Source organism: Dromiciops gliroides, chromosome 1 (genome assembly GCF_019393635.1).
Source record: "Dromiciops gliroides isolate mDroGli1 chromosome 1, mDroGli1.pri, whole genome shotgun sequence".
NCBI classification, from domain to species: Eukaryota; Metazoa; Chordata; class Mammalia; order Microbiotheria; family Microbiotheriidae; genus Dromiciops; species Dromiciops gliroides.
In genome coordinates this window covers 217,056,076-217,082,455 of record NC_057861.1, presented here as the reverse complement: position 1 = coordinate 217,082,455, position 26,380 = coordinate 217,056,076, and the positions used below count along the sequence as shown (strand labels likewise).

The following is a 26,380-nucleotide window of genomic DNA, read 5'->3' as shown; positions in this document are numbered from 1 at the left end:
AAACTAAGAGATCCTTAAGAACCCAAAGGAATATTTGTTATATCTATGAAGGGCCCTTTCCATTCAATCTCTCCATTATTTTACTTCCTATACAACCCCAATGTTATACACACACACACACACACACACACACACACACACACATATATATGTATGTTTGTATATACATTATATACAGAGACAGAGATACAGAGACAGAAACAGAGAGATTGAGACACACAGAGAGAGACAGAGAGATAGACAGAGAGAGACAGAGACAGAGACAGAGACACAGGGAGAGTCTAAATATCCGCTTTAGTTTCTGGGGAATGATGCAGATGAGTGTTGGTGCTGCTCTTCATTTTTACTTTTGTTGCAAGTAAAACTATATGTAGTCACCCTATTACTGTCCCAAGTTTAGGGAAAATTAGCTGGGGTTTATTATATTTTTGTTACTTAGAAATTAGAGGCTACTGCACCAGTTTGGGGGCATTAAGCATTTATTAAAGCATTTTAGATATTTATAAATAGAGTGCAAAGGGCTCTGAAAGATAGAAAAGCCTAGCTAGAAAATAGAAGAGAGAGAAAACTGGGCCCCATGGCTCCCCTTCTGCATTCCCAGGCCAAGAGAGTGATCAGTGAGCATAAGCTCTCTGAGGGAAGCAGGAGAGGCTGCCCTTACACTGTGCTTAAAGCTAATTGGCTAGCATCATTCAAATCTATTGGTGCACTCGATTTGAGGGTGGTTGAGCTCAGTTAGGCTGATGTCAGAGCCCAGAGAACAGATTCTCTGGCCAGAACAAGGCTTTTAGGTGGGTGCGGTTTTAATCTCCATTCACAGTCCCACATCCCACTTGGCTGCTAATTCTAGGTCAGTATTAAAAAGTCAGACAGTTAGGCCCTTGAATGAGGGGGTCTCTGACTATCCCAAAGCCCCATTATTTTCTCACATTTGCATGAAACTTTTTTTTTGGTGAGGCAATTGGGGTTAAGTGACTTGCCCAGGGTCACACATCTCATAAGTGTCAAGTGTCTGAGGCTGGATTTGAACTCAGGTACTCCTGAGTCCATGGCTGGTGCTTTACCCACTGTGCCACCAAGCTGCCCCCACTTTCCTGAAACTTTGGTGGATATTTCATCTACATTTGCTTAAGAACAATATTTTGATGAAGACTAAAATGAGACATTTACTCTAGTACTTTGGAGTAATATTCCAACATGATTCACAACCAGAAGTCACAAGAATGAGTGAAATTCCAAGACTAATTGCAGTCTATTTTCACTCATTTGTCTTTGGTCAAAAATTAATGGTTTTTAGAAGTGAGTTTTGTTCTCCCCTGATTTTAATTCTTCTAAAACATGTGATTTTCTTAATGATAGTGGTACCTTCACTAGTGCAGATCAATGCTTCTGTGATTCAGTATGTGATCTGAGAGTTGCTGTGACAGTGCAAAGGCCCACCAGAAGGGAATCAACTTCCTTTCATAAATGAGTAAGCAATATTGGAAAGAAGGTAACTGGGCCAAGTGGAGGCATTCTATACATCCTACTGACATATCAGATTTAATATGTCTTCCTGAGCCTGAGTGGCTATGTAGTCAAATATTATATCCCATATTTCTCTAGGGCATACTCATATCGGGGAAGTCATTCTTTGAGAAATCCTCAAAATGTAGCTATCCTCTTTCCAAGGCCTGGAAGTGTTCTTTGGTCTTTTTCTCACTTCAAGTAATCCAAGTAACTAAAAGACATATATGTGGGCCAGCTTAATTAAATCTACCAGATGCAGAAAGAATACTACTTTCTCTTTACACATTGCTGTCTAGCATACCACCTAGTTCAATGCAACACAGCTGTAACAGTTCGATTGTTATCAGTTCTTAGTTTTGAACCCATACACTGCTCCCAGATTTGTTATAACTACTGCCTGTGGAACTAATAATATATAGTAAGTTCATAGGATCATTGATTTAAGTTAGACATGTTAGTCCTTAACTGTCTATCACTTCCATATCCAACATGTTGTGAAGGTCTGTTGATTTATATTTTGCCATTTCTTTTTTTTAAATCTTTTATTTCTGTAACAAAACAAGCATTTTCATGACACAGTCCAAAGAAAAAGATCATTGCACATGCAACTGCAAATCTACTTTTATATCAAATTTTTCATTGAGTTCTGGTCTTTTTTATAAATACCTGAAAGTCTTTCAATTTGTCAAATATCCATTTTCTTTCACTCAGAATTATACTCAATTTTACTGTCTAAGTTATTCTTGGATGCAACCACAGCTCTTTTGCTCTCAAATATAATGTTCTAAGACCTACAGCCTTTTAGGGTTAAAGCTCCTACATCTTATGAAATACTGACTGTATTTCTGCAGTATTTATTTTTTTTCCTTGTTGCTTGCAATAATTTTTTCCCTTAACCTGGGAGTTTTTAAATTTGGCTATGACATTCCTTTAAATTTTCCTCCTGCTTACTCTTTCATGTGGTTAATGGTGGAATTCTTTTCCTATTTCTACTTTACTTTCTTGTTCTAGAACTTCAGTGCAATTTCCTTAATAATTTCTTATGATATTGTATCCAGATTATTTTTCTATTCATAAATTTTAGCTAGACTGACAACTCTTACATTGTCTTGCCTCAATCTCTTCTCCAGATCAGTTGTTTTTCTAAGGAGATGTCCCAGATTCTTTTCTATTTTTTCCATTTTAATTATTTCTTGGTATTTTATAACACCATTCAATTCTTCTTGACCAACTCTACTTTTCAAGGAATTCATTTCTTCCTTAAGATTTTGGACCACATTTTCTAATTGGTTAACTTTCTTTTCAAAATGTTCTTAGATTGATCCCCCCCCCATTTTTTTCTTTGATCACCCTTATTTGATTTTCGAATTCCTTTTAAAAAATTCATACAAGAATTTTTTTGGGGTTGGCGACTTGCTTAGGGTCATATAGATAGCAAGTGTCTGAGTTGATATAGTTCTTTCTGATTCTGTTGAGAACATTATCCTCTATGCCAAGCTACCTCTTATAATTAATCTGTGCATAACTTACTGCAAAGTCAGAAGTTTCCAATAGTAACCAACCTAAGGAGCAAGTCTATAAAACCTGAGATGAGTATATGGTATCACTGATAAAGTATTTCATACAGGAAATCTATTCATCCATGCATTTCTTTTCAGTGCTGCCCTTATCCAGGTGCTCCCACAAATACTCTATAAAGTGTCCGTTCTTTATTGAAAGTCATCTTCTGATTCTTTCATTATTTCATAGACAGTAAAAAAGTACTCAGACTGTGAGTAGGTTTTTGTTTGTTTCCTTTTTCCCTTGCTCTCATTATGTGATCACTTTTCATCCTTTTAACTACTGGATACTATTTTCAAAACAAATTCTGGCATTCAAGTCCTCATTGTTGATGTATTGGTCCTTATGTATTACTGCCATATGCCTCTCAATTATTCTTTTGACTGCTCATAATTTTAATTCTGCAGAGTTTTTAATTTTCCGTGATTATGTATAAAATAACATCACCAGACATTATTGCTATTAAGGATAGGGTTCTGTTTGGTTTTGGTATGGGAATCAGCTTGGTCACTAAAAGTAATACACGATTTCCCCAAAGTAATGGAACCCCTTCTTCCTCTAATTAAAATATTGGCCCAGCTTGTTGTTCATATGTAGTATATGTGAAAGGTATATATGTACTGATGGATCAGTATAACCAGGTTCAAATAAGGCTGGATAGTAAGTATTATTTATTCATTTGTTTTTCCTCAATGGAATGTTTTGTTAAAAATTATTTTCTTACCTCAGGTATCTTTCCACTCCAATTCATTTTCTATTCAGCTTTCAAACTGATAACCTACAAAATTAATCTAATCATTTTACATCTTTCCCCTAGTCAATAAACAACAGTGGTTTCCTTATTATATCCAGGTTTAAATATAAAATCCTCAGTTTAACTTTTAAAGTCCCTTGTCATTTGGCCTCTTCCTACCCATGTAGTTTTCTTAGGCCCAATTCTCCTTCACATTATTTGATCCACATTAGAATAGCTCTAAGACTTTTAGGGTTCTTTATACAAATATACACAGACACACTTGATCGATAAGTAGATAGATAGGTATACAGATAGGCAGATAGATGACATATAGACATATAAACATATATATGTGTATATATACACATATATGTATCTATATCATATATATATTATATCCATCGATCCATTTATCTATCTATATATCTAATCTGTACTTCATTAATCTGAGGATTTACAGACTTCAGACTGCCACAGGACTCTTTGTCACATGCAAAAGAAAAGAAAAACAGTTTAAGAATTCTCTACTGTATATAGATAGATAAAAAGAGTTTGTCTAGTGCATGAGGCACACTACCCCTTCAATGTCTAGGTATTAGTGCAATATTATCACTAGGTTATGTAACAGTACCTTTATTAACTCTAAGGAAAGAGAGTAGCTTCACAATTACAACTAACCAGGGTAGAGAAAACAGTACAATGGATATTATTTGGATCTAGGAATAAGGAAGGCATAGGCTGACATATCAGCTATAGGACAATTAACAAGTCACTTAACTTTTCTGAACTTCAGATAGCTTTCTAAGACATTTGTAATTATATGAAAATTTTAATTTCAAATTTTACTGAAAGTTGATAGCATGTTTTCAGTAACCGTATATTCTCTATTTCATTTGTCTATATGTACCCTTCTGGTAAAATCTTACCAAGAGATTAATGCTACAGATATTACAAGCCACATAACTTAAGCCCACCTTGAGAATCTCTGTAGACCTTAAGTAATCCCCAACCATACTTTGAAATCTTCTATTCTAATGAATTCTTTACATTGATTGTCGGAAAGCAAGTATATCACACCTACCTTTTCTTCCATTAAATATTTTAAGTCTTTTATGTTTTTCTAATAAGTTTATTTCAGAATTATAGCTGAATTTTAATGGTGGGTATAAACACATGAAAAGAAGCAATCTGACTCATATAGTAATTAGATTTAATAAATAATCATGGAATAATTAATAATAATCTAATCTGTGTTTCTTTCTGTGTTTTACATGATTTCATACCACTGGGAAATCAAGCCTTCCTGAGATAGTGGCATGCTTGTTGGCTTCTCACTTCAATTTACTAACAGTTCCAAGTTTCATTATCAAGCTATATCTTCTGATAAGTCTCCTATATAAGTTACCCACATTTAACTTTGAAAAGGCAAATGAAGAGAGGGAGGCAAGAAGGTGTAGAATGACTCCATTTTAGTAGACAATAACAAATGGCTCGTAATTTTTACATGGGTTTGAGCCCATTAAAGAAAGGTAAGAAAAAATGGAATTGGCAAGGTTAGTCCCATGGGGAGAATGGAGGAAGAAAGCTAATCAATGATAAATAAATAATGCCCAAGGGAGATCATGCATAAGGTCCTAAATGAAAATGCTAGGTTGCTTGTTTGGTTTTCTAAGCCACTTTCTTATCTTTATTTCTTTTAATGTCAGTCTAGGTCTACATCCTTGGCTTGTATTTCTCTAAAAATAATTTTTCTTAGACTGCCTCCCCCCACCCTACACACACACACTTCCATTAGCAGTTGATTCTCCCTCTCTTCTTCTCTGTGGGAATCAACAAAGCACTCTTCAAAAGCTTTCAGAAGTTCCACTGCTTTTGACAATGTTTGTTTCAATGTATGAAGGTGGACAGGAGTGAAGAGCAAAATGTTCAATATGTCAACTCACTCTGATCCAGAGTCCCAGGAAACAACTGAGTATCTGGATTCTTTCTACACATTCCACATTAGGTCTAGCTTGCAAACCAGACTTTTGCTCCCCTATTACTTTTTTAAGGGAAAACAAATCTTCCAGAGAAAAGTGCTTTCATTTTGGGGGATTGAGGTATGCATGATGAAGACAATGATATCTCCAGGTGTTCTGGAGCTTTTTCATTGTCAACAACAATAAAGTTTGATACCTATTCACTCCAGGGAGCTGCAAAGTACCATGAATTTTGTCTTTTACCTCTAACCCATATTGTATGGCCTCTCTCATAATGGTACCTTTTCTATCTTTTTCACCATTCCATGGAAAATGAAATATTCCTTCCTTCTCAGAGAGCTTAGTTATACCCTCTCTGTGAAGAATATAAAATTATTCAATAACTACCATGGTTGAGTGTTGTTTTTTTCCCCTTTTCATCTCTGTATGACAAAGACTAGTCATTTAATCTTTCAAAGCCTCAGTTTCCTCATCTGTAGAATGAGGAGAATAATATCCACAGAGTTTAAAGGACAGGATAGCTGTGAGGATGTGATAAGATCCTGTATATAGAATTCTTTGCAAACCTTAAAGTGCTATACAGATGTCATATTTCATCATCTATTTTAGTTCAGGCTTGAATTTCGTTCTATAACCTTTTCTTCTCATCCCTCACCCATTTATTTTCCATTGGCTTTCTATGGGGAAGCTTTCTTCACAACCTGAGGGACAGAAAGAAATTTTCCTCATTCTTTGACTTTTTCTAGTAAGAAGAACACACCATAAGGTATCGTTTTTCCTTTCTACTGCCTGAAACACAGACTTTCTTTGAAGCTATTTAGATAGTTTTTCTTATTCTCTATATTTGTGGGAGCTGAGATCCTTAGGTCTCAGTCACTCTTTTATTCACTCTTCTGTCCAAATGTCTTGGCAAACTACTTGTTTGTTGCACCTGCTTCCTGTCCTGTTGTTTTAACTTTGTCTTCAGTTGTGTCTGAATATTCTTGACACCATTTGAGATTTTCTTGGCAGAGATACTGGATCACTTTGCCATTTCCTTCTTCAGCTCATTTTACAGATGAAAAATTGAGGCAAATAGGGTTAAGTGACTTCCCCAGGATGGCACAGCTAATAAATATCTGAGGCTCTATTTGAATTCATGAAAATGAGTCTTCCTGACTCAAGTAAGGGCTGGCCTTCTATCCACTGTGACACCTAGCTGCCTTCCTGCCCTGTAGAACCTGTCATTAGGGGATCCTGAGTGAAGCTTCACCTATACAGGCCTTACTTTTTCTGAGACTTTTGTTGTTTATTTGGTTGTTCACATATGTTTGATATTAGTTTGGTAGATTTCTGCCAAAGCTTTAATGAGAGGAATATCTGTCATTACTTATTTGTTTTCTACAAACAATCTTTTATAGAAGTGAAATGTCAAGTAACCAAGAAATGTTTTATTTAATTTTTTCCTATAATTAGACTTTAGACAACTACCCTGTAACAATTAACTGATGACTTTTTGAAGGTGGGGGGGTTGTATATTCTGCTAGGGGCATTTAAATTTTATATAGATGAAAACTTTATTCTAATGAATGAAATTCAGATATTGGTCATCACCCAAGAAGAATGAACACACTGGTGAGGGTGATCATTGCATTTAAGCAGCAAGTTTTTTTCTGCTTTTCCTATATGCCAGCCCTGGAAAGAAAAAAAAAGGTAAAAGAGGAGAGGACAGTAATGGATGATGAAAGGAAAAAACCTGCTCTGGTTGAAATAACCAAGTGAACTAAAGGTCATGTTGCCAGCTGGCACTATGCTCTCTGTCATAAGTTTTTTAGAATATGCTATAAACATCAAGGGCCATGACACCAGAATGGGAAATAGCTTATTACTTCTAAAAATAGTATGCATGTCAAGAAACTTTAAAGTAGGCTGAGGAAATGCATCCATCCACTAAAAATGTAAGGTTAAATCTAACTATTAACAAACATTTCTTGGGACGATCAAAAAATTGTGTCTGTCTATATTGTGATTATGGTGGTGGTAAGGAGGAATAGAGATTAGCTCCAGTTAGACTTGCTGTGTTCTTGATCTCCTCAATTTGTTCTTTAAAAGAAATATATCAACCAGTTGCTAAACTGTACAAGCAGAAACATCATATTTTATTATAGAAAAATAAGGAAGTGGGCTTTTCTTACTACAAAAATGCCTGCCACTTCTTCTTAATTTAAAAATAAAAGAATTCTCTCCCAGGCAAAGGTTGTCTGCCAAGTGTCATTCCAGGGGGATGGCTTAAAATGAAATGATAAATCCCTGAACATTCATTTTATTGCTGTGGAAAACATGACTGAGCCTCAGAGGCTGGATTCTGCATAGGGGCCTGGGAACATTCACACCAGGGGCAACTATTAAAACTGTTATGACCAGAGTGGAGCAATAAAATCAAATTAGAGATCCCTGTTGTTTTAGTCTCAAAATCCACAGTGTTTTCCTACTGACCTGATTAACTCTTGTATTCTTTTTGCTAAAAAAAAAAAGTGTAAATTTTTCTTTAGTTCATTGGAATTTGAACCAATTCAACCCTAAGCTGGAAAGACTGAGAAAGAAAAGTTTTCTAGTGGGTAGGATTTATCCAATTTAAAAAGAAAGCTGCTGGGGGTAGCTAGGTGGTACAGTGGATAAAGCACTGGCCCTAGATTCAAGAGGACTTGAGTTCAAATTCGACCTCAGACACTTGACACTTACTAACTGTGAGACCCTGGGCAAGTTGTTACCCTGAGCAAAAAAAAAAAAAAGAGAGAAGAAAGGAAAAGAAAAAGAAAGAAAGAGAGAGAGAGAGAGAGAGAGAGAGAGAGAGAGAGAGAGAGAGAGAGAGAGAGAGAGAGAGAGAGAGAAATTTGCTTTTGTAGTAAATGTCCACTCATTAGTATCCAGGTTTCAGAACCATGGGTTATGGGAACTTTTGATGAAGGTGAAGGAAGTATGTTCCAACCATATCAATGAACCCTATGCCTTCCTTCCTAAGAATTGCTGCTTATAAGTCCCCTAAATTGACTTACTATAACTATGTGAGTGCCCTATAAAAGCTAATGAATTAAAGGGATATAAAATGGGCAACACTCATAGAGTATTAAGCTTTACAATTATCTCATCACCATGCAGGATCACATCAACTCTCAAACTCACTTCTCAGTAGTCCTTTCCACTTGAAGACTCTCTCTCTCTCTCTCTCTCTCTCTCTCTCTCTCTCTCTCTCTCTCTCTCTCTCATTAGAAAGAGTGGAGGGTTTATAGTTGATAGCCCCTCTCAGATCTTCTTTAAGTGGGGTGCTCAGGGTAGCCATCTCCTTATACTCCTTTGGACTTTCACCATATCCCTTGGCAAATAGTAGGTGTTTAATAAATGTTGGACTGCTTTTATACATATCCTTTCACCTGATTCTCCCAAGAGCCCTGAAAAATTGTTGTTATTATTACCCCTAACTTATAGACATGGAAATGGAAGCACTGAGAGGTCTTTCCATGGGTCACAAAGCTAGCAAGTATCTGAGGCAGTACTGGAACTCCAAGTTCACCAGTCTATCTACTGTACCACCTAGCTGCCTTTCCTGACTCCTCTAATGGTAAAGTAGGCCACATGCATCAGCATCTCTTGGCTCAGAGATGTTTTTTTTTAATTGGCCAGTACATACATGCTCAATAGAACTTTATAAAGCTCTGCAAGGAAAGTTGGGACTAGGGGTAGATAAAGCAGCCACTTGCCTAGGGCACAATATCCCTTGAGGTGACCTAAGAAAATGTAGAGTGTTGAAACCTGAGTCATTCTTCATGGGGATGATCAGTTTATGCTTGGGGTGGGGATAGGGAAGGAGAGTATGTTTTTATTATTGCTGATGTTTACTTTGGAAGTATTACAGTAAAGGGTCAGCACTTCTAATGTACATAGGTTATGCAATGTCCAAAGCTTGCCTAATGGCCACTATTACTTCAATTGGGATCTTGCTTCATGGTCATACTGCTAAGGAATAGGTATCTATCATTTTAAGAAAATGCTCTTGTTGCTATTGCTGTTGCTGTCGTTGTTGCAGAGGTTTCAAGGTAATGTGGAAAGAGATCTGGAATTCAAGTAAGAAAAGGAAGTTCAATTATAGGCTTTAGCATGTGCTTGTTGTGTGGCTATGGGCAAGTTACTTTATTTTGATTTCCTCATCTATAATATACAGTCTAATATTCCTCATACTATTCACCTAGCAAGTGATATTATGATATAAATAATGTATAGTTATCTAAATGTGTGCTATTATTTATCATCATTGGAAGGAGGTAGTCAAATCTTTTCTATCAACCTGAAACAGGACTGTGGCCAAGAATTATATGAAAATGTTGATTTCTCCAGCAGGAATGTTCCTGTTTCATTCAAGCTCAAATGGCAGAGGGAAAGGATAGGGTAGGAGCTTATCAGGCAATCCTTTCAAAGACTCATCTTGGTGTCTACAAAAAAGTCTTTCCCTTACCACAACTACTGTGGTTGCCTGTTGGATTCACCTTCCTGTTAACATCCCTCAGGAGTTAGTGTTTGCAAGCAATACTTGATTCCTGGCATGGTCAGACCTGGGGAGGGATCTATACTCTTCAATAAGTGTTGGGGTTCCCCTCAGAATATTGGCCAGGATGTCTAAAGCCCATTCATCTGCCAGTGACTAGGCTGCTTTCTGCTCCACAGAGATGTTTACATTACCACAAGAATTAAAGCATGTCTTAGAAGGGTATCCCAGTTTAAAGATGTAATCCTGGGGCAGTGAGGTGGTGCAGTGGATAGAGCACCAGCCCTGGAGTCAGGAGTACCTGAATTCAAATCCGGCCTCAGACATTTAACACTTACTAGCTGTGTGACCCTGGGCAAGTCACTTAACCCCAATTACCTCACTTAAAAAAAAAAAAAAGATGTAATCCTCAGCTCAGGTGGGGCAAGTGCTTGCTCTCCAGATGCACTGAATGACTCAGAATTTTTCACTGAGTGGATAGAGCACTTCTTATGGTTGGTTGAAGGCCCAGTGACAGTTGTTCATGGGCTTCTACTGCAAGAAATTTCCTGAAGACAATATATAAGGTAGGTTTTGTGGTTTGGGGAGCTCTGTCATCTACTCTACCACTTTCTTTACAATAGAGTCAGATCAACCCATCTTTTCTTACCTTTGTTTAGGCAGCCTAAGTGTTAATGAATACTGCATGTTGACTTGTAAAAGTAACAGCTATGATTTATATGTGCCTTTAAATTTTGCAAAGTACTTTACAAATGCTATGTCACTTGACACACCAATTCTATGAGTTAGAAATCATTTATATCCTCATTTTACAGATGAGGAAATAGAGCTTCACCAGATAAGTGACCTACCCACCATCACAAAGCTAATGGTTTTGCCGTATTTGAACTTCAGTCTTACTGACACTCACTCAGTCCAGTATCCTCTCTGTCTGTCACTGATATGTAGATAGGATTCATCTTAAAATTCAAAGCTCTGCTTCTTAGATTTTTAAAAAAGAGATAAACCATGTGAATTCTGTTACATAAATGTCCCCAATTCATTAACTTTCAAATTTTTACTGATATTATTGTGGCTACTACTGACCCATATCCATTTCTACTTTAAATAGGGCCCCGGGTGTTAATTTTGATAATTCTCAGTTCCTTGTATGTAGAACTGATTTTGTTCTTAATTAGATTCGTACAGAGTCTCCATCACTAAAAAGGAGAAAAAAAACCCTCTCTCTGCTTTCATTAAATTAGGTTCAAGAAGACTTTCAAGTGCATTACATAATGACTAGAAAAATCTATACAGAATCTAATAAATCTGGAGGAGTAAAGACTCTGCCTCTGGAGGCAAGAGGTTGAAAAGAATTTGAGTTTCTTGTGGCATATGCAGCATGGAATACATTCATTAGCCATCAGGTATTTCACTAGCAAAATTCACCACCCCCTTTTTTAGCTTTGCTGCAGATATAGATCCTCATGTCCTTTGAAAAAGCCTATAAATTGAATATATGAAATACTCTGTAGAATAGTAGCATAGCCTAGAGTTAGTCTCAGGAAAGATTTTGAGCTTTGATCTTTGGCCTTGCCCAAAAGCCAGTATAGGGAAATTCTAGGCAGACCCTGGGGGCATGCATAATACATCAACCATGATTTGAATAAACCTTCCCTGCTAGAAGAATTGTGGAATAACTAGCAATCCCTTAAATCAGTGAAGAGTACTGGTCCACTGGGGCCAAATGTATCCAACCTCAATCAATCAATGAGCATTTACCAAACATATACTATGAGACAGGTACTGTATAGGGTACTATTGATACAACTACAAGAATGACACTGTCTCTATTCTCAATCAACTTAAATAATAGTAGAGGAAATTATAAGTACATGTATAAATATATATAGAAAAATATAGATGAATAACAATAAATCAAAAGAAATAAGTATGTATATGCATACAGACACCCACACATGCACACACACATATACACACACACACACACACACACACACACACACACACACACACACACACACACACACATATGCTTTACCTGAACCATACAAGAAGAGAGAAACTCAATGAGGGAGTATGTATACTTGACTAGAAGTTTAAAACAACTGTTTGAAAACTCTCATGTCACATTATTTAACCTAGATGCATTTGAGCTATGCTAATACTCCCCTGACCAAAATATCCTGTGAATCAGAGGGATGCATTTGAAGCTGCATCTCTATGGGTACATGCCTTCTGAATGCTTTACTGCATTCTCAATATTATAAAACTACCCAATATATAGAGTACAAGGTGAATCTAAAGTCATCCTACCTATTTCCCTGAGCAGAACAAATTCCCTCAAGGGCCTAGTGTTGATGTAGAGTTGTATTGCAGTTGAGTATCCAAAAGAAAATATGGTTTGAAGGTCTATAAGGACCTAGCCTGATGGGAGTGATAGAAAGGAAAAGGTCCGAGAGTTCAGTAGAGGTTTCTGACGACTTAGATCTGGCAGGGGCGATCTTTCTCCAGAGGTAGATTATTGTGAGTACTCTTTTTGAAGCCTCAGTAAAATCATGTCCTATATTTCCATGGTGGGTAATAGGCAATTTAGTTGTCCAGAGGAGGTAGACTGATGGGCTCTGTTGTGTCTCTCCTGTGGAATGGTTAGGCAACTTTAGAAGCAATATTACAGAGTAGTGCTGTGCAAAATGTTTCACACCTCATTAATACGGTTTCAGGGAACAGGGGCCTAGTTTCTATAAAGAACATAGGTAGTTTGCCCCTGCCCTGTGTGCTTGCTCAGTCAAAGTTCCTAATCCTTTAGTTCATTTTGAAGAGACAAAGAAACTTGACCATTCCCTTCCCTTCTTCCTAGAGGGAATTAATAGGTAGTTGACATAGATGAAAAATAATTGTTTGGATTAGGATTGTGGCAAGTCTCTTTCAATCAACAAATTAAATCTGAAATGAGATTAGCACAATTTCAGTATTTTTAACTCTAATGGAATTCATCACCATGGTATCATCCCTCTGTCACTCTTTTTCCTGTTGGTGAATACCTTCCAGGGGCTCCAGCTGGGGTATGTGTCCATTCATAGACTAGAAATGCTTCATTTCCCTCACGTATTTCTGGCTCTCCAGGTTTCACCACTGTGCTCCCTCCTTCCCCTGGGTTACTCCTATCTCTCTGTTCCCTTTCAGGCCCCATTTATAAATTGTATATTTTGATTGAAATGTAAATTACTTGGGATTAGGGGTGACTTTTTTTTGTATTGCTGTTATTTCTATCCCCGGCACATAGCATTGTACCCAGCATATAGTAAATGCTTAATAAATGCTTGTTGCTTGGTTTCTAGCCTTCCAGAATAACATTTTTGGTTATATCTTCTACATAAGAAAAAAACCCTAGGTGTCATATATGAGACTGAAGGACCTTTAGTCTTTGACAGAGGTGTGATCTCACACAAATCCTCTGAATTTGTTTTGGAACCTATGTCACTGTCTGATTTTGAGTCACCCACTATATATCCATTTTCTCCTTTGTAAAATCTGGATAATATTTTTTTCTTACAAAGCTCATGATCTTGCTGCTGCAAAGATTAAAAGAGAAAATGTGTAGGAGAAAGGGTTTTCAAAACTAAAATGTAATACAAATATGAATTATTATGGTCATTATATTATGTGGAAGAAATCTGTGCTGATTCATACCTTCCAAATTATCTCTTCGCCTTCTTAGAGAAAGTTAGGAATACTATAAATATCATAAGACTGACTTCTCTTCAATATTTTAGATAAAATTTATTTAAATACTTTTGGTACTTCCAATACTGTCATGATATATTACAAATTGGTTGAATAATTGTGAATGGGACATAGATTAAAACAGATATTTGGGATCAAATGCTAAACTACTCCAATTCCACTTGACATTGCAGAAGGAACATAGATTTCTCAAATTTGACAATTAAATGCCTCAGGCATAAAACATCTGTAGTATCACCTCTCATTCTTTAGACCTTCACCATGCCAAGGACCAGCTAAGTTCCACACAGAGAGGCTAAGAGGGAGAGGGGCAATTCTTAGCCCCTATAGAAACTGAAAATAAGGAGAGGCATCATTCAAAGCAACAAAGGGTATGGAAGATGGGTATCAGGTAGAAGAAAGCTCTGAATTTTATGACATTTTTCTTTGTTTTTTAAAGAAATAAACATTTTTATTTATAAGTTTGGGTTCCAATTTTTATCCCTCTTGTCCTCTCTCCTCCCCCCACCCCAAATATAGGTTATACGTGTACGATTATGTAAAACATTACTATATTTGTCATTTGGTATATGAAAACTTGAATAAAGGAAAAAAATGAAAGAAAGTGAAAATATCATGTTTTAGTCTGTGTTCCATCAATATCAGTTTTCTTTGGAGGTAGCTGGTATGTTTCATCAGTAGTCCTTTGGTGTTGTTTTGGATCATTATGTTGTTAGAAAGTTAATTCTTTTATAGTTGTTCATCAAACAAAATTGCTGTCTCTGTGCACAATGTTCTCTTGGTTCTGATCTCTTCACTGTATATAAGTTCATACAAGTCTTTCCAGTACTTTCTGAAATCATCCTGCTTGCCATTTCTTATAGCACAATAATATTCCATCACCATCATATACTACAGCTTGTTTAGTCATTACCCAATTCATTGGCATTCCTTTGATTTCCAGGACTTAACCACCACAAAAAGAGCTACTATCAATATTTTTGTACAAATAGTTTTTTTTATCTTTAAGGGGATATCTTTGGGGTATAAATTTAACATTGGTATTGTTGGATCAAAGGTACGCACAATTCTATAGCCCTTTGGGCATAATTCCAAATTGCTCTCCAGAATGGTTGGATCTTTTCACCACTCTACCAACAGTAGATTAACATCACAGCTTTCCCATATCCCCTCCAACATCCAATATTTTCTGTTTTTGTTATATTTGCCATTTTGGTAGGTGTGATGTGATACCTCAGAGTTGTATTTATTTGCATTTCTCTGCTCACTAGTGATCTAGAGCATTTTTTCATATTATAATAGATAGATTTAATTTCTTTGTCTGAAAACTGCCTCTTCATATCCTTTGACCATTTATCAATTGGGGAAAGACTTGTATTTTAATAAATTTGACTTAGTTCTCTATATATTTCAGAAGTGACGCCTTTATTAGAGATATTTGTTTCAAAAACTCTTTCCCAGTTTTCTGCTTCCTTTGTAATCTTGGTTACATTAGTTTTTTTGTGCAAAAACTTTATAATTTTATATGATCAAAATTATTTATTTTACCTTTTGTTTTACTCTCTGTATCTTTTTTTGTCCTAAATTCTTCTTCTGTCCATAAATCTGACAGATAATTCTATACTCTCTTAATTTGCTTATGGTATCTTTCTTTATGTATAAATCATACACCCATTTTGACCTTATTTTAGTATACAGAGTGAGATGATAGTTTAGACATAGTTTCTGCCATACTGTTTTCCAGTTTTACCAGCAGTTTTTGTCATGTAATGACTTTTTGTTCCAAAAGATTGGATCTTTAGGTTTATCATATACTAGATTACTATAGTCATTTACTATTGTGTAATTTGTACCTATTCTATTCCACTGATCCACCTCTCTATTTCTTAGTGAGTACCAGATTGTTTTGATAATTACTGCTTTATTATATAGTTTGAGATCTGGTACTGCTAGACCACCTTCTTTCATATTTTTTTCATTGATTCCCATGATGTCCTTGAACTTTTGTTTTTCCATTTTTCTCTTATAAGACTGATGTTTTAGGTTCCTTAATTAATTCATGAGTATAGCCATAAAGAATGAGAGGCTGGACATAAGGTCTGAGTATTAAAGATCACAAAGAAAAACAAAAACAAACAAACTAAAGAACTTTAAGTACTACTAAGGATCTTTAAGAACTCATGTTCCTATCCCACAGAGAAGGCCTAAATCCCACCTGTTCTTGAGTCCTTTATCTAATCACTGCCCCTACTGGATGCCATGTGCAGAACATCAGTTTGAAAAACATCTTTTACTCACTCATTGGACGATGGGGAAGGTGGGAGTGGTAACCAAATTGAACTTGCCAAGGAGAGCGGACAGCAACTTTTAGGTAATGGCTATTGAGGAGAGTCCAGCCTAAGTCTGGGAAGAGCTGCAAGTGTTCACTTGAAATTCTATTATACATTATTTTGTTCCTTTTATTTAAACCACAATAAAGGGAAAATGCCATATAGAAGATCTGTGTATACCTTCCTGTTTGCTCATGTGATTGATCATATTATGCCAGTGGGGTTAATTGAAATGTGGTAGAATTAGAGAGGATATGGGATTTCTAGTAAATAGTGGCTTAACAGCTATTCTGACTGGGTAAATCTATGTTAAGGATACCCCAAAGACTAATGAGATAGGCTCAGCCATACAGAAATAGATAGCATTGGGGGATAGGTCTGGAGAATCATAGAGAGCATGAGACTTCCATGCAGCTCACTGGATTAGTGGAGTATATCAGAGTGAGTATGGGACTTCAAAGAACATGATTCTTTTAGACAATAGGCTCAGGTTTATTGCTAGCAGTGTGATCTGACAGATAAACACCTTCCACCATATCTCTGAGACACTGTGTTAGGTGCTAAGGAAAGGACAAAAATAAAACAGTCTGTGCCCTCAAGAAAGTACATTCAACTGGGGGAGAAACAATTGGTATGCAGATGAGAAAACGTATATACACACATGTATGTGTGTGCACATGTGCATATACACACGCACAGTAATTCCACTGAAGGAAGGGTGCTAATTGGGGCAATCAAGAAAGATCTCTTATAGCAGTTGGCACCTGTGTGTCAAGAGTTGTAGTGTAGGAGAAGGAAGATATAGGGATTCTAAAAAAGCAGAAATGAAGAGAGTGATTGATCATTCCAGGCAAGTGAGACAGGCTGTTCAAAGACACCAAAGTGAGAGATGGAATGTCATAGTGTCTCATAGCCAGTAGGTAGGCTAGTTTGACTGCAATATAGAATGTATAAAATTCAATAATGCCAAACCAGTTTAGAAAGGCAGCTTGGAATAACATCATAAAGGGCTTTAAATGTTGAGCAGAGGAGTCAGAATTGATATTTAATTGCAATCTGCCATATAATTAATGCTGTGCTAGTAAAAAATGGCATTTGTTTTAAAAAAAATGGGCAATCCAGACACCGAAACAAACTATGCATACATGAAACAACTAGAAAAGGGAAGGAAAGAGAGAGAGAAGCAACTAGGAGGCACAGAAGATAGAGTGACTGGACTAGAATCAAGAAGATCTACATTAAATCCCACCTCCAGACACTTATCGCATGATCCTTAGTGCTGCCTGCTTCAGTATCCTCAACTGTAAAGTGAGATTAATTATAGCACCCACCTCCCAGCATTGTTGTGAGGATAAAGTGATATAATATTTGTAAAGCACTTAGCACAGTACTTGGTACATAGTAGGTTTTAGTTCTTTCTTTCCTTCCATGACTAACTTTAGGTCTGTTCTCAGATTGATAGATGTTTGCTGGTATGGCCTTTGAAATTGTAGTAAGAACAATATGTTCAGGAGCAGCTAGGTGGCACAGTGGATAGAAAACCGGCCCTGGATTCAGAAGGAACTGAAGTCAAAACCGACCTCAGACACATAACACTTACTAGCTGTGTGACCCTGGACAAGTCACTTAACACTTGTTGCCCTGCAACCCCCCCAACCCCCAAAAAAGAACAATATGTTCTAGGGACCATGCCATTTTGTCTATGCTAGATCATTCCCCAAAATGCAATGAATCTGTCCTTGAGACTTTACTGACCCAAGGCTTAAGACACATTGGAGGCAATTACCTGTGCCTCAGTTTCCCCATCTGGACCAAATGACCTACAAGGTTGGCTCTAGCTCTGGTCTTATAATCCATCCTCCTGGTGTGTGTGTGTGTGTGTGTGTGTGTGTGTGTGTGTGTGTGTGTGTGTGAGAGAGAGAGAGAGAGAGAGAGAGAGAGAGAGAGAGCCCACATAGATTTAGATTACTTAGCATTTAGTCTAGTACATAGTAAGAATTTAATAAATTTTTATTGATTGACTTACCTTCATACTTAATGTACATCCCACAACAAAGCAAGTTATCATATATTGTTCTGAAGATCATATATAATTCCATATGGAGGCAAGAGAGACTAGAACTAAGTAAGTTAAATGCTGTATCCTTATGGAATGCCGTTTTTATGCCATGGCTAAGCTACTTTTCTTAACAGTATTTTATTCTATTTCATTCTTGAATCTGAACCCAGCCTGAGTCAGGACTGGCCTGCTGCAGTTATCTTCTAAGAACATTCCTACAGTTATCCCTTTTTTCAGGTGACCATTAATTTATAATGTCTCAAGCTAAAAAAAAAAAAACACTGAAGATGCCATCAAGGTTGCTCATAGACTGAATCTTTGATATGATTTTTAATTTTCCTGACCCTACAACTTCTAAAGCATACTATAGAGGCAAGACACTTCAGTATATCACTAAATAAAACAGGCCAAAAAATAAATGTTTAATATAACTATAGCATCTTTTAAAGTTGAGACTGTGTCAGCAGAATTGAGTTAAATCAGAAATTTGGGCCATGAACAAACTTAATAATAGCCTGGTCTTTTGAATAGAATAGACCATAATGTAGCATAGAGGTTGCTCAGTCAATCTCCATTTCTCTGTGGTTCTGGGAGGACATTGCTCTGTACTAATATATGACAACTGGACTGTAGAACATTTCAACGAGTAAAATATAAATTGTCAGAAATGGATAGAAAGTTTTTTGGAATTTAAAGGGGCCTTAAAATTGCTTAATCTTGCCCCCGGTTTTACAAAGGAAGAAAAAGAAGCCCAGAGAGGCTAAATATTTTGCCCAAGGTTATATATACAAGTTATGTTATCTGGAATTTAAAAATCAGGTTTCTCTCATTCTACCACTCTTTTTCATTGCATATGCCTTATTGGTCTGGAAAACAACCATGCCCTTAAAGTGAGATCCCTTGAAATTAGAAAAGATATAAATAAATGCTGGAAAAAAAAACAATAACAAAGCAAAATTTAAATTTTGTTTAATATTTATAAATCAAATATAACCTATATCTAGACCAATTTGGTACATTTTGATTTATGGGAAAAGTAACATGGTTGAAGGACAGTGTCATAGGTAGGAATTATGGCCTAATATTATCCCATACTAATGAGGTATGTGAAAGTTATATAATTTGTAAAGAAGCAAATAACTGGCCAAAGGACATACTTCCAGCTGGGTTCTACGTATTTCTACCTAACTGGGTCACTGACCCCAAATTCCTCACTGTTGTTATAGCGCAGGTGAGTTAACATTGTTTGAAGTATCTTAATTTGTACATGTCCTGAATCACTGGTGTTTAACTTTATAGTGTACTTTTCTTTCACACTAAATTTGCTAGGAATGGTTTACAAGTGTTTGAAGTTTAAATTGCAATTTTATAGATATATCACTCTACTTATTTCCAACTGGGCTTAATATACCATGCTTACCACAAATTCTCTCCTCTATGAGCCAGCTTTCTAAAATAGCAATAAACTTGAAGTAAATTTTGAAAGTAAATACCAGTTCAATTCCAAATGCACAACAGAAATAAGCAAAACAACTAAAAACTTAAGAGCTAAGATTTATATTCTTTTCTTTCTGGAAGGGATGGTTCTCCCCAGTCTTTCTGAACATCTCTATAATGAAGAAAAAGTTTTTGTCCTCAAGCAACGAACCTAGATAGAGTTACAGCAGTACCAAGAAATAGCATATACGTATAGAAATAGCATTTTCTCTTAGGCCATTGAAATTATATCATAATAGCTAATTTTTTTGTGCTTAAAGGTTTACAAAATGCTTTAAAATATTAACACACTTGATCATCGCAGTAACTCTGAGAGGTAGGTGCTAGCTATTATTATCCCCATTTTACAGATGAGGAAACTGAGTCAAATAGCATTTAAATGAGTTTCATAGGGTTATAGAGTGACATGGTGTCTGAGCTGAGATTTGAACTCAGATATTCCTGACTCCAAATCCAACATTGTATGTTCTCTGCCACCCAGCTGCCTCCTCCTCCTCCTCATTATCCATTAGCAGCATGTCATCTTCTTGTAATGCTTCTCCCTAATCTTTTCTAGATTATTCCTAAAACAATACACAAACACAATCATATTACCCCTGTTTCCTGGGGTTGGTATGTTCTAAAAGAACTTGTGTTCCGCTGTCAGTCTCTAAATTCCAGATTGAACTCGTCATGAAGTATAAGAGCAATAATTATACAGGGACACTTTGGAGGATCTATGACCCCACAAATACAGATACTAGTCCTGCAAATATTAATAGCAACCCATGCATACATTTTCTGCGTATTTGATTCATATCTGAACCTCACTGTGCATAAGAGTGGAAATAATACTATCACTGGCATAAACGAATACAGCTTCAAATCTTATCATTACTAACCATTACCTTGAGCAAGTCATACCAGCTTTTGGGGATTTAGTTTCCTCATCTATAAAGTAGGGGGTTGGACTAAGGGAGATCTTCAATACATTGGAAGTTCGCATTCCAACTCACAGGCTAGATAACACTAGGTCAGTCCAGTTTCCTCACCTATAAAATGTGTATGATAATTGCACCTACCTCCCAGGGTGATTGTAAGGATCAAATGATACAGCATATGTAAATAAACTATTTTGTAAACCTAAAAGGTGAGATTGACAAAGCTTGGCAACATCTTGGCTTTGAGGTTGGGTGGGAGTGGGAGGTGAGAAATAGTTAGAAATCCAGGATAACTCCTAATTTGTAAGCCTGAGGGACAAGGAGCATGGTGTTGCCCCATGTAGTAAGAAGGAAGGAAGGTAGTGGGGGCAGGGAGGTGTAGGTGGAAAGATAATGAGTTCTGTTTTGGACAGATTATGTTTAAGATGTCAACTGGACATTCAGTTTGAGACATCTAAAATGGAGTTGGAAGAGAAGAGGACCCTGAACAGAACCCTGAGAGACCCCTACGGAAGAAGATCCAGGAAAGGAAAGAGAAGTAGCTGTCAAAAATGTAAGATGAAAAACCAGGAGAGAATAATGTCCTCAACACACAGAGAAGCAAGTTTCAAGGAGTGATCAATGGCTGATGAGATGTCAAGGAGAATAAGCAGAGAGAAAAGGCCTTTGGATTTCGGATCTATGAGAATAAACCACAGAAGGTTTGAGAAGAGATTAAAAGATTTGAAAGAGTCACTGTGGAGTGTAGGATAGCGAGGGGGCAAGAGAGGTAGAGAGTAGGGTTACCTAGAAACAGAGAGTGAAGGTTGTGTAAAAGAAATTTGTGGACTAGTTTTAAGCTTTAATGTTATAAAACTACACTGATACTACTCTCCTTACTAATCTAGATTTTTAGTGTTATTTTCTAAAACAAATTGTAGGGGTTTAAACCTCCAGCTTAAAAATATATATTTTTTTTACTACCAACCCTATTCAAATTCCTTTCCTTTGTCTTACTAATAGCTCCACAACCACAGTCACAGCTGTACTCACCTTACTTTGAGGCTTGAACTGATATTTATGATTTCTGTTTATGTATTTTAAAGGCATAATTACTATTTGCACAAATTCATTGGAGAAATATTATCCTAATACATTTTATTAATATTTCCATCAAAATATTTAAAAACAATAGTGTTATTTAAGTCCTCTTTTTGAACTATTTATAATCCCCAAGCTATCTAGAAGTATTCATTCATAGATAGTTCTATATAGTTGAGGTTTTACTATAAACAAACTAATCTGCTACAATATTTATTTACCAAGAAAGTTAAGAACAGATAAGACTTTTATTAATCCACATCTTTAGGTTAAATGCTAGTTATTCAAGTGGGAATAAATCTCTCTCCTGATATTTATAGATCTGGAGGCTGTCTAGAACATGTCTCATTTTGATGGAAAACAAAAATCTGGTGGATATTTTCTTAATATTTTTTCTCATCTCATGGAATTTTGGCATTAATACACACGAAAGCATAATAATAGTTAGTATTTTTATAGTGCTTCAAATTTTACAAAGTGCTTTACATAGATAGAGAATGCATGCATATATAAACTAGTTCTGAAAAAATAAATCTGTTGGTTTTTATGGATTGTGAGCTCCATATGAGTCAGCAGTGTGATGTGTCAACCAAAATAGCCAATATGTTCTCAGGCTGCATTAAGAGGAGACATAGGGAGATAATAGGACCACTTTATTATGCTCTTATCAGACCTCATGTGGAATACAGTGCTCAGTATGGGGTCCTATATATTTAGGACATTGATAAACTGAAGAATATCTAGAGGAGGGCAAGCAGGATGATTGGAGGGATTTGATGCTTAAAAGAACAATATATATTTAGTTTGTAAAAGAGAAGGCTTGGATAGAGGTTGGGGGGGAGGAGATAGGATTCTTGTTTTCTGAATGGATTTCATGTGAGCAGAGATTAAACATGTTTTGTTTTATTTTGAATCTTAAACCAGGACAATGTGTAGAAGCTTCAAAAAGGTAAATTCAGGTTTTGACATCTGGAAAAAATATAAACAAAACCAAATCATAACAATTAGAATTGTTCAATACTAGATACCTCAAGTGTTAGTGTGTTGCCCTTTCCTAAAGGTCTTTAAGCAGAGGCTAGATGATCCTCATTCAGGTATACAATAGTGGAAATACCTTTTGTATATCAGTTGGACTAACTGGTCACTGAGGACTCATGCAAATTTCAAATTCTTTGATTTGGTAAGTTTGTGTTTATAGATTGGGTTTTGGGAGGCACCTAGATTGAAGGAAGAGGTAATAAATATTGGAAGCAAAAAGCAGATAATTCAGTTCATCTTTATAAAATTTTTGATATACATGCTATGTATGTGTATATACATATATACATATACACACATATATAAGCATATACACACATTTGTGTGTATATACATACCCCATGTGATACTTGGGGCATTACTTTTTTAAGCCTACAGCATGCCAGTGAATGACCATGTTAATTATGTAGCAAAAGGGTGCAATTTGGTGTAATAATTTTCTAAGGATGTAAGTTATTTGTTAGGATTTAGGGTTTAAAGTAAGTTAAACTCATTTTGGCCCATCATTCAATTAATATTTACCCTATATTGGTTTGAATTTGGAGACAGGCATATACACAGCACTAGGGAGAGGGCACTCCATATGTTTTATTTTTGGTAACCCATTATGGGGCTTGACATAGCTGAGGTAATCCAGGGACATTGTTCATGTTCAGAGTCACTATCGCTATGTTCAATCCCTTCCCTAGAAATTCTTGTGGATTATCAAGTGAAGAAGTGTAGAGAAAGATTGAGGAGCAAAGAGTGAAATAAGTGGTATGACAAAATGTTAGGGAATAGTTGTTACTGACCCAACCTCAGATTGTATCATATAGTTATGTTTTCTATCCTGGCTTTATTGACTTGTGCCCAGAGAGTGAATGCCAAAGTTCTCATCTGAAGTTTATGGATGAGATTTCCTATATTCCTTACCTAGGTTATTCCAACATGACATAGGCAATTTACCTTAAAGATTAGGCTATGTATTTGAGTAGGGGCGTTGGGTGAAACTGTTCTAGGGTGGTCCTGCCCTTCACAATGGAAAAAAAAGAGATATCTCTAAGGCTCTTATTAGTTTTTCCAGAATCAATTGCATTACTGTATGAGAAACTTTCTAAGCTCATCTCTACCATTTCAGATAGGGACTCTGAACCTGAAATCATTTTTTATTCACTGACACAAAACCATGTACACTATACTTTTTGGGCTATTGTAGTGATTAAAGAAAGAGGGTAATTGTGACTGAACAGTAATTGAATTTTTGTCATATATACTAACTTTAGAAACTAACCATATGCTAATATTAGGGAAACAGATTTTGGCACCATATTAAAGGTACCATGCTAGTGGTTTCATTAAAGTCTTCCTAGTATATATGAATTAAAGCATTCCATAGTGTAACACCACATAACTTCAAGTAAGTAAGCAAGTCAAAATGTTCCATTCACATTGGTTTATGAATTTAGACTTGAAGATGATGATCTATTGCTTGACAATATCCCTTAAAATTGGAATTCTTTAGCTTTGCCCTTACCCTCTATCTGGAATTTCTTCTTCCTATCAATTCCTCTGACCCTTCATTGGTTAGATATTAACAAATTGTGTGACTTTGTATTAAAAAATATAAGCTCACGTTTTTCCCTGCCTTCCTCAGGAGGCAGAAGTAACTCCTCAGTCTCTTCTCTTCTGTGGTGGCTCTGAGGTCAAAATGAAATTCAATCCCTTTGTGACATCTGACTGGAGCAAGAACCGTAAGAGGAATTTCAATGCCCCTTCCCACATACAGAGGAAGATTATGTCTTCTCCTCTTTCAAAGGATCTGGGGCAGAAGTACAATGTCCATTCCATGCCCATTTGAAAAGATGATGATGTCCAGGTAGTTCGAGGACACTACAAAGGACAGCAGATTGGCAAGGTAGTCCAGGTTTACAGAAAGAAGTAAGTGATCTACACTGAGTGTGTACAGTGGGAGAAGGCTAATGGCACAATTGTCCATGTGGGCATTCATCCCAGCAAGGTGGTTATCACAAGGCTAAAACTGGACAAAGATCACAAAAAGATCATTGAACAGAAAGCCAAATCTCACCAAGTAGGAAAGGAAAAGGACAAATATAAGGAAGAAACAATTGAGAAAATGCAAGAGTAAAAATTACAGACTTAGGGGGCAGCTAGGTGGCGCAGTGGATAGAGCACCAGCCCTGGAGTCAGGAGTACCTGAGTTCAAATCCGGCCTCAGACACTTAATACTTACTAGCTGTGTGACCCTGGGCAAGTCACTTAACCCCAATTGCCTCACCTAAAAAAAAAATTACAGACTGTAATTAAATTGCTAGAATGGACAAAAAAATATAAACTCACATAGTTTATTAGATGTCAAAAATGAAATAAAACAATTTAAATACTCTCTACTCCCCCATCAAATTGTTTCCTGAAATTTCTACAAACTACCTCCTTTACTCCTTAGAGTACTAGGGAAAAGGTCCTGAATCTAGAGAAAGAATAAAGAGTGTGTGTATGTGTGTGTGTGTGTGTGTGTGTGTGTGTGTGTGTGTGTGTGTGAGTAAGTGTTTGAGTGTGCTTCTAGGACTTCAGGCAAACTTTGTTGGAAGGAAATTCAGAAGCCATCTAGTCCCAAATATAACAAAAAGAATCCCTTCCATTAATGTGTATGTAATGTATGTACATACATATGTATATGTGTACATATGTATGTATTTATACAATATATTTTCATCTATATAATAAGGTCCATAGTAATAGTCACATTACCTCATATAGTTTTTGAAAGTGATCTATAATTTTATAGGCATGTATTGGAACCAGATTAGACCAGCTCTAGAGAAATGTTAAATTTTCAGTGACTATGTATTTCATACAGTTCTTCTATGGTTTTGATTTATACTACTACTCTATATTCTGAGAACTTTTTTGTTCATATTTTGTACTGTAATGATTGGAATGACAACAAACTGTAGGGGCCGAAATTTAATATATGGAGCGTTAATTGGGTGACTCACTGAAATATTGGGGTCCCGGAAATAATGAGGGACTTCTAGGTTCAAAGTTCCCTCCCCTCTGAATTGGCCTTTTAGATATTTCTCCCAGGCCAATAAGAAAGGAGCCTTACAGTTTCTTTTCCACAAAAGGATCAGATTTTATTACTTGGGAATTAATTAAACAACAAAGGTGAAATTAATAAAAAATCAAAGATAAGTAAATAGGGAAAAAGAAATACAGATAAATCCTTTTAACTCTAACCTAAGTCTATACAATCCCCAGATCATTTCCACTTAAGCTAATTCAAAGGAATGCAGGGCTTTTTGTGTTCAATCACCACAACGGGAAAGTCTGTTAGATTTCTCACATCACCAGGAAACCGAGAAGAGAGAGAGAGCTGGTGAGCTAGTGTTCTGGAAGCGACTCCTCG

The 26,380-nt window shown here is 36.3% G+C and overlaps 1 pseudogene; it reads left to right on the top strand.

Annotated features, from left to right (window-relative positions):
• The first annotated feature begins 24,632 nt into the window (after positions 1 to 24,632).
• On the top strand, positions 24,633 to 25,300 carry LOC122737047 (annotated as a pseudogene).
• The last annotated feature ends 1,080 nt before the right edge of the window (positions 25,301 to 26,380 follow it).